Source organism: Megascapheus bottae, chromosome 1, assembly GCF_031878675.1.
Source record: "Megascapheus bottae isolate mThoBot1 chromosome 1, mThoBot2.hap1, whole genome shotgun sequence".
Classification (NCBI taxonomy): Eukaryota; Metazoa; Chordata; class Mammalia; order Rodentia; family Geomyidae; genus Megascapheus; species Megascapheus bottae.
This window is the reverse complement of record NC_143509.1, coordinates 29,246,995-29,256,731: the sequence shown is the minus strand read 5'-3', so window position 1 is coordinate 29,256,731 and position 9,737 is coordinate 29,246,995. Positions and strand designations below refer to the sequence as shown.

At 45.3% G+C, this 9,737-nt stretch overlaps 1 long non-coding RNA gene across 1 annotated transcript; it reads left to right on the top strand.

Annotated features, from left to right (window-relative positions):
* Positions 1-18: 18 nt before the first annotated feature.
* LOC150068732 (uncharacterized) lies at positions 19-9,589 on the top strand. Its single transcript, XR_016536872.1, has 3 exons — positions 19-149; positions 360-396; positions 9,243-9,589. It is a non-coding gene; the product is annotated as an uncharacterized LOC150068732 (long non-coding RNA).
* Positions 9,590-9,737: the final 148 nt, after the last annotated feature.

Sequence of the window (9,737 nt, the reverse complement as noted above, 5' to 3'; positions counted from 1 at the left end):
GAGGCGAATGTGGGCGGAGCCCCCGGGTCCCACACATCCACCCGACTCAGCGGCCAGGGAGACTGGGCCAGAGGGTTTCCATGGAAACCGCACACACCTTTTTGTTTGCCAGGAAAAGATCCTGAAATTCAGGCTCTTGAAATCCATGGGTAGCTTTGCCTCCTTAATTTCTTTTCTTTTTCTTTCTTTTCTTTTTTTTTTTTTTTGGTTAGTCATGGGACTTGAACTCAGAGCCTGGATGCTGTGCTGTCCCTGAGCCTTTTCACTCAAGGCTCACAACTTTGAGCCACAGCACAACTCCCTGCCTCCTTTCTTATTCCTTTATTTTTAATTATTAATTCATCTTATTGTTATTACAGAGGTGATGTGCAGAGGGATGACAATAACATGAGTCAGGTAAGGAGTACATTTCCTTTTGTACAGTGTCATTCTCTTCCAGCCCCTCCCTCCCATCTCCACCCATGAGTTACATAGTTCCTTATTCTTTTTCTTTTTTTTTTCTCTTTGGCCAGTCCTGGACTTGGGCTCAGGACCTGAGCACTATCCTTGGGTTTTCTCAAGACTAGAGCTCTACCACTTGCGCCTCAGCACCACTTCTGGCATTTTTTCTACATATGGAGTACCGAGGAATAGAACCTGGGTCTTCCTGCATGCTAGGCAAGCACTCTACCAGTAGGCCAAACTCGCGGCCCCATTGTTCTTTGTCCATTGTTCACTTTCCTCTGTGTCCAGTGAGAACCACTGCTCTAATTTCTTCCCTCGAGTTTTGACTCCCAAACCTTCTTAAGATACACTCTTGAATACATGAGGAAAAACAGAATCATCAAAAAAAATAAAGATTATAAACTAATAATAAAAAAGAGAGATTTCTTGTTTCTACATCTTGGAAGCCATTTTGATATGTATATATTGCTTTATGTAAGTATGATGAGACATATAGGCATTACACCTTTGTGCTACTCTCCTAAGAGAAACTGTTTTTGTTTTTCAGAATCATATTCCAGTGGGGATTTTTTTGTGCCAGTTGTGGGGCTTGAGCTCAGGGCCTGAGCCCTATCCTTGGACTTTCTCAAGGCTAGAGCTCTACCACTTGAGACTCAGTACCACTGCCCGCTTTTTTCTATGCATGTGGTACACAGGAATTGAACCGGGTCTTTATGCATGCTAGGCTAGCACTCCACTCTACCATTAGGCCAAACTCCCGGCCCCTACTTTACACTTTTTAATAACTACATAAAATTTCATTGTGTATAGGTATCACTTTTTTGGAATCTATTCAACTATCGTGGGCATCTGAGTAAAATGTTTTCATATCTTGATTTTTTTTTTTTGCCAGTCCTGGGCTTGAGCTCAGGGCCTGAGCACTGTCCTTGGACTTTCTCAAGGCTAGAGCTCTACCACTTGAGCCTCAGCACCATTTCTGGCTTTTTATCTATGTATGTGGTACCAAGGAATCGAACCAGGGTCTTCATGCATGCTAGGCAAGCACTTTAACCACTAGGCCAAACTCCTGGCCCCTCTTTCTTTTCTTTCTTTTTTTTTTTTTTTTTGGCCAGTCCTGGGCTTGGGCTCAGGGCCTGAGCACTGTCCTTGGACTTTCTCAAGGATAGTACTCTACCACTTGAGCCTCAGCACCACTTCTGGCTTTTTGCTATGTATGTGGTACCGAGGAATCGAACCCGGGTCTTTATGCATGCTAGGCAAGCACTCTACCACTAGGCCAAACTCCCGGCCCCCTCTTTCTTTTCTTTTTTGTCCTGGGGCTTGAACTCAGGGCCTGGGCATGTTCTTAGGCTTTCTCAAGGCTCAGACTCTACCATAAGGCTAATGCACAGTACCACTTCTGGCTTTTTCTGAGTACATGGCACCAAAGAATTGAATGCAGGGCTTCGTGCATGCTAGGCAAGTACTTTACCACTAGACCATGCTCCCAGCCCCTGCCTTTCTTTACTTTTTATTATTTTTTTTTCTTTTGCCAGTCCTGGGCTTGAGCTCAGGGCCTGAGCACTATCCTTGGACTTTCTCGAGGCTAGAGCTCTACCACTTGAGCCTCAGCACCACTTTCTATGTATGTGGTACCGAGGAATCGAACCCGGGTCTTTGTGCGTGCTAGGCAAGCACTCTACCACTAGGCCAAACTCCCAGCTCATACTTTTTATTTTTTAAAGTTTTTTTTATTTATTTATGCCAGTCTTGGGCTTGGGCTCAGGGCCTGAGCATTGTCCTTGAGTTTTCTCAAGGACATAGCTCTAACACTTGAGCCAAAGCATCATTTCTGGCTTTTTTCTATGTATGTAGTACTGAGTAATCAAACCTGGGTCTTCATGCATGCTAGGCAAGCACTCTACCACTAGGCCAAACTCCCAACTTTGCTTCCCTTTTTTTTTTTTTTTTTTGTGGGTCATGGGGCTTGGGCACTGTCCCTGAGCTCTTCAGCTCAAGGCTAGGACCCTACCCTTGAGCCAAGCCCCACATCCTGTTTTCTAGTGATTAATTGAAGATAAGAGTCTCATGGTCGGCCGGGAGTTTGGCCTAGCGGTTAAAGTGCTTGCCTAGCATGCATAAAGACCCGGGTTCGATTCCTCGGTACCACATACATAGAAAAAAGCCAGAAGTGGTGCTGAGGCTCAAGTGGTAGAGCTCTAGCCTTGAGAAAGTCCAAGGACAGTGCTCAGGCCCTGAGCTCAAGCCCAGGACTGGCAAAAAAAAAAAAAGAGTCTCACAGTCTTTTGTGCCCAGGCTGGCTTTGAACCTTGATCATTAGATCTCAGCCTCCTGAGTAGCTAGGATTATAGGCGTGAGACACCGTGCCTGGGGCCCCGGCTCCTGCCTCCTTTCTTATGAGTGTGTGTTGGGCTATTTTTACAAACCCTCAAGGCTTCTGGTTGTTTTTGTTTTTGCCAGTCCTAAGGCTTGATCTCAAAACCTAGGCTATATCCCTTAGCTTCTTAGGTTCAAGGCCAGCACTCAAGCACTTGAGCCACAGAGCCACTTCCAGCTCTTTCTGAGTAGTTTATTGGAGATAAGTGTCTCATGGACTTTCCTGCCCATGCTGGCTTCAAACTGTAATCCTCAGATCTCAACCTCCTGAGTAGCTAGGATTACAGGTGTGAGCCACCAACACCCAGCTGGCTTCAGGTTTCAAACATTTATTATATACTAAAGTCTTTTTTTGTACGTTTCCTCTTCCCAATATCCAGCATCCGAAGGAATAGAGTGCCCCATCTAGTAAAAATGTGCCAATCAAGTAAAAATAACCAGTTTTTAATTAAAATAGAATAAAGATGGGTGCCATTGATTCACACCAATCCTGGCTACTCAAAGGTCTATTCAGAGTTGAAAGCCAGCCCTGCCGGGAAACTCAAGATTCTTCCATCTACAAAATAACCTGCCCCCCACCAAAGAAAAAGGCAGTCTGGAGGTGCGGCTCATGTAGTAGAACCAGAATGAGAGAAAAGCCCTGAGTTCAAGCTCCAATACAGCCAGAAAAGAAAACCAGAAGATAAGTGGGGAGCATGGAGTTGTGGACTGCTTTCCTACTATGCATTAAACTCTTCAGTTTGATTCCTTGATGCCACATACACAGAAAAAGCCAGAAGTGGTGCTATGGCTCAAATGGTAAATCACTAGCCTTGAGAAAGCCCAAGGACAGTGCACCAGGACTGGTTTTTAAAAAAAAAAAGATGAGGAAAGCAAAGTGACATTGTCTCTGAAAACCATCTCTGGAGTCCAGTCTCCTCTGGTTGCTGCCGGTTACAGTGGGATAAGGTGCCCACTGCAATTTGCAACATCTGGTGCCCAACATGGAGCACAAGGAGAAGTGAAAGAAGGGAAAGGGAAGAATTAGGAGGCCAGCCGTGAAATGTTGAAGAGTTGGTGATCCAGGAGCATACAACCGGACATCGTTCAGGACTACCAGGGTAAACAAGGGCTTAAGTCAGAGCAAAAGGGCCAGCTATCTTGAGCCAGTGAGCTTATTGTAACTAAGTCAGGGGTAAAAGGAAAAGGAGAAGGAGAAATTGGCCCGGTATGTAGAAAAGTATGGTCATCTGCTGCCACAAGAGGTGCTGTGTGTGTAGTGAGAAAGAAAGATTGTAAGGTCATTTTGTTTGACCCAAAGCATGGGAAGAAAAATCCTGTCAAAAGTTTGACCCGGGTTCGATTCCTCGGTACCACATACATAGAAAAAAGCCAGAAGTAGTGCTGAGGCTCAAGTGGTAGAGCTCTAGCCTTGAGAAAGCCCAAGGACAGTGCTCAGACTCTGTGCTCAAGCCCAGGACTGGCAAAAAAAAAAAAAAAAGTTTGGTCTTAGGGGGCCGGGAATTTGGACTAGTAGTAGATTGCTTGCCTAGCATGCACGAAGACCTAGGTTCAATTCCTTGGTACCACATACATGGAAAAATGCCAGAAGTGGTGCTGAGGCTCAAGTGGTAGAGCTCTAGCCTTGAGAAAGTCCAAGAACAGTGCTCAGGCCCTGAACTCAAGCCCAGGACTGGCAAAAAATTTAAAAAAAATTAAAAAGAAAGTTTGTTCTTAGCTGGTGGTGCCCAGCGCCGGTGGCTCACATCTGTAATCCTGTAATCCTAGCTACTCAGGAGGCTGAGATCTGTAGATCTCAGTTCAAAGCCAGCCCGGGCACAAAAGACTATGAGACTCTTATCTTCAATTAGTCACTAGAAAACAAGGTAAGTGGGGCTGTGGCTCAGGGATAGGGTGGTAGCCTTGAGCTGAACAGCTCAGGGCAGCGCCCAGGCCCAGAGTTCAAGCCCCAAGACCCACAAAAAAGAAAAAAAAAAAGGGCCTGGAGTTTAGCCTAGTGGTAGAGTGTTTGCCTAGCATGCACGGGGACCCGGGTTCAATTCCTTGGTACCACATACATAGAAAAAAGCCAGAAGTGATGCTGAGGCTCAAGTGGTAGAGCTCTAGCCTTGAGAAAGCCCAAGGACAGTGCTCAGGCCCTGAGTTTATGGCCCAGGACTGGCAAAAAAAGAAAAAGAAAAAAAAAGAAAAGAAAAAAAAGGTTTGGTCCTTATGTAATTCTATTATGATGATATTGGAATATTTTCAAGTTTTTCAGCCCACAAAGTCTGGGCCTGTGCAGAAAGCACTGGTGTAGCAAGTAAGAGGTTGGGCTGCATGCTGAGTCTTCGAACGAGAAATACAAGCATGTGGCTCCAAGTTTTGAACCTTGTAACAGAGAACAAGTAGATACAACCAGGAATTCTGGGTCTTGTGGCAAAGAGCAAAAAAATGTGATTAAAAAACTTGAGCCAGGGCTGAGAGTTTAGCCTAGTGGTAAAGTGCCTAGCATTCATGAAGATCTGGGTTCGATTCCTCGGTACCACATACATAGAAAAAAGCCAGAAATGGTGCTGTGGCTCAAGTGATAGAGCTCTAGCCTTGAGAAAGCTCAAGGACAGTGGCCAGGCCCTGAGTTCAAGCCCCAGGACTGGCAAAAACAAAAGCAAAACAAAAAACATTGAGCCTTGGGGAAAAAAAGGGCAGGGCAGAAAAATGTGACAGAAAGCTCTAGATCTGATAATAAGGAGCATCGAAAATGTGATAATTCTTCTCTGTCCACTGTGGGGATAAGAGGCCTAATCATCCTGAAACCCCTCAGCTCTCCCGCCTGCCGTCTGCCCCACTTGTAGCTCAACAACAAGGGGAACTGCAAGCTGACACTGACGTGCTTTTGGTGACACCTTTGGAATTACTACCAGCTAACCCAGAGGAGGACAAAAATTCACCAAAAGGCTGCTGATACACTGAGTATGGAGCATTGCCTTCTGAAACCCTTCTGGAGTTTAAACAAGTCTTAAATCATCTATAGAGCCTCTGCTCCTACGTATGCCCCTTACACTATGGGCATTCTCACAAGATTGGCCGAGAATGAATATCTAATTACACACAACTGGGAAAACTTGGCCAAAACTTACCCCAAAACAGTCAATATCTACAGTTTAAAATGTGATGAGTGAGGAAGCTCACAGCGAAACTTTTAAAAATCTACAGGCACAATGTATCCTGAGCATCCTAACCCAGGAACACCTGGGTTAGGGACACCTGCTCAGCCATGTTCATCTCTGCACTATTCACAATAGCCAAGTGATGGAAACAACCCAGATGCCTCACTACAGATGAATGGATACAAGAAATGTATATATATATATACACACACACACAATGGAATTCTACATAGCCAACAGACAAGATAAAATAATGGCATTTTCTGGGAAGTGGATGAAATTGGAGTGAATCATGTTGAGTGAGATAAGTCGAGAAAAGGAACAAAAGGTGCATGGTATCCTTAATATGTGGATATTAGACCCAACAGTACAATGGTGATGACTCAATATTTGGATACCCAAGGTATAGACATGGTCTTGGAAATATAAACATAACTACATGGACATAAAAATATATGATGGGATATATACCCTATAGACATAACGTTATAAATTGATATGTTACCTATGACATACAAACCCTCAGCTTAATTTTAATGATGTTCTAAAATCTATGTGCCAGTGATTGTATATAGAGAATACCTTCTTGAATACTTGTTTGTTAAACATGACATTTGAAATATGATGTAAAAATCAATGTTAATAACTTCTCTAATAAAAAAAGGTCTACAGGCCCAGCTTCCCATAGAAATTGAAACAGACCAGCTTATCAGACAGGGAGCCTGGGCGTGATTTCAGAGGTACTTTCCAAAAAGGAAGTAGAATGGCTCAAGCCTGTAATCCTAGCTACTCAGAAGACTGAGATCTGAGGATTGCGGTTCTAAGCCAGCCCAGGCACTAAAGTTCATGAGACTTTTATCTCTCTCTCTCTTTTTTTTTTTTTGCCAGTCCTGGGCTTGAGCTCAGGGCCCAAGTACTGTCCTTGGACTTTCTCAAGGCTAGAGCTCTACCACTTGAGCCTCAGCACCACTTCCGGCTTTTTTCTATGTATGTGGTACCAAGGAATTGAACCCGGGTCTTCGTGCACTTTAACCACTAGGCCAAACTCCTGGCCCAAGACTTTTATCTCTTAACCACCAGAAAATGGGAAGTGGCACTGTGGCTCAAATGGTAGAGTACTAGTCTTGAGCCAAAGAGTTCAGAGACAGTACCCAGGCCCTGAGTTCCAGCCACAGGATTGGCAAAAAAAAAAAAAAAAAGAGTTGGACAAGTTAAAGATCAGTAATAACTGGGGCCTTGCAGACTGGATTTCCTGGCTCTGGCCCCTTCTGGGCCCAAGAGTCTCCACAGTAGCAATCTTTCCGCAGGCTCTTGCTTATTTCAATGTTTTTCCTCTAGCATCCAGCATATACTAGCTCAGATAGAAACAAAAATCATGCTATCACAATTAATAAAGAAGGGGGAATTGTGGGCAGCTGTGAATGCTGAGCCATAAGGTCTAACAAAGAGTTGGAATGCCATTCTCTGATTCCTAGAAAGCTGGGAGTGGCCCACATTGCTCTTAGCATTATAGAGATGTAAGATTCTGTCCTAAATATGAGTTAGTCAGAATCTGAACTTCCATGGATCTTGGAGTCAGGTGAAGGCCTAAACAAATTGTGGATAAGGCCCCTGCTGCCATTTGCAACATGTGTCCATGCCCTGAATTCTATCTTCATTACTGGCATACACACACACACACACACACACACACACACACACACACACACACACACATCTTGAATCATTTTAAACACCTATAAACATTCTTTGTGCGTGCGTTTGTGTATGTGTCTGTGTTTTTTGGTTCACTAGCTTGAACTCTGCCCCCCCCACCTTTGCCAGTCCTGGGCCTTGAACTTAGGGCCTGAGCACTGTCTTTTGGCTTTCTCAAGGCTAGAGCTCTATTACTTTAGCTACAGCACCAGTAGCTCTTTTTTTTTTTTTTCTGTGTATATGGTACCAAGGAATCAAACCCAGGTTTGATGCATGTTAGGGAAGCACTCTACCATTAGGTCAAACTCCCAGCACCTTCCTGCCTTTTTGATGAGCCAGTGCCTGGGCTATTTTATCTTTGGGATGTGTGCGTGTGTGTGTTACTGGGGTTTGAATTCAGGGACCAGAGTGCTGTCCCTTATAACTGCTTGAGGCTGAAGTCACAGTTCCACTTCTGGCTTTTTTGCTGGTTAATTGGAGATAAGACTCTTAGTGGCTTCCCTACCTTGGTTGGCTTTGAACCACAATCCTCAAATTTCATCCAGAATCACATGCATGAATCACTGGTGCCCAGAACCCCTTCCCCCTTCTCTCCCCTTTAATTCATCTCCCCAGCTATTTAGCCTCTTCTCCATATTGTATGCTATCAAATTTTCTTTCACATTTTAATTGAAGTTCTATTCTGTGTAGCCCACTAATCCCAATACTAGGTAGAGTCCTGGGGTTTGAACTCAGGGCCTGGGCACTATCTCTGAGCTTCTTCTTTTTTTTTTTTTGCCAGTCCTAGGCTTGAGCTCAGGGCCTGAGCACTGTCCTTGGACTTTCTCAAAGCTACAGCTCTACCACTTGAGCCTTTCTGAGCTTCTTTTGCTCAAGGATAGCACTCCACCACTTGAGCCACAGTGCTACTTAAGGCTTTTTCCATTTATGTGCTACTGAGCCACATTCCCAGCCCCCTCCTTTATTTTTATTTTTTTTTGCCAGTCCTGGGCTTGGGTTCAGAGCTTGAGCACTGTCCTTGGACTTTCTCCAGGCTAGAGCTCTACCACTTGAGCCAGAGCACACTTCTGGCTTTTTTTTTTTCTATGTATGTGGTACCAAGGAATCAAACTGGGGTCTCCATATATGTCAGGCAAGCACTCTACTACTAGACCAGACTCCTGGTCCACTTTTTTCTTTAAGTTTTTTTTTTTTCTTTGCCGGTCATGGGGCTTGAACTCTGGGCCTGGGTGCTGCCCCTGAGCTCTTCAGCTCAAGGCTACCATCCTACCCCCTACAGCCACAGGGCCACTTGCGGTTTTCCAGTGATTCATCAGAGATAAGAATCTCATGGACTTATGTCCGGGCTGGCTTTAAACCCCAGTCCTCAGATTTCAGTCTCCTGAGTAGCTAGGATGAAAGGCGTGAGCCACTGTGTCCCGCAAGTTAAATTCTTTTTCAAGTGATCTTTAGGCATTTGTACAAAGGAGTTGCCATTTAACCTGTCAGTTCAGGAATCTAGTGCATCTCGACCCATGCGCCCCCCCCATAGTCTCACTCATCCCTCCCAAATCCGCCCTTAATTCACTCTTAATTTTGTAGGCGATTCATGGAATTCCTGACTGCGTCCTCCCGCTTCGCTGCTGTTCACAAGTTGGTTTGCAATACATGGCTACTGAGTAAATATCGGCCCCCTTCCGCATACAGCCATCCCTGACCTCACACGTTACGCATCGAAGGCACAAGAGGATGCATTTGTACAGGCGAGGGGAATACGCGGACAAAGAGAGCGGGAAACGGTGCTCCCCATTCACCTGCAACAGGGAAGCTGCAGGTACCCGGCGCCTGAGCAGCTGCAGTCACGTGTTCAGTGCGCACCACGTGGTCCGTTCGGCCGACCCTCCAGAGTCTCACCCACCCACCATGCACCGCTTCACACCCCAATTTCCGGTCTGAGACGTCAGTTGTCCTAACGACCAGCTTGTTCCCGCCTCCAAATCGCGCCACTTCCGCTCAGGCCCTCTTCGGTGAAGATTGCGCTTGCGTAGTCCGAAAACAAACTAGCACGGATCTCCTACTGCGCAGGCGCTGCGGCAA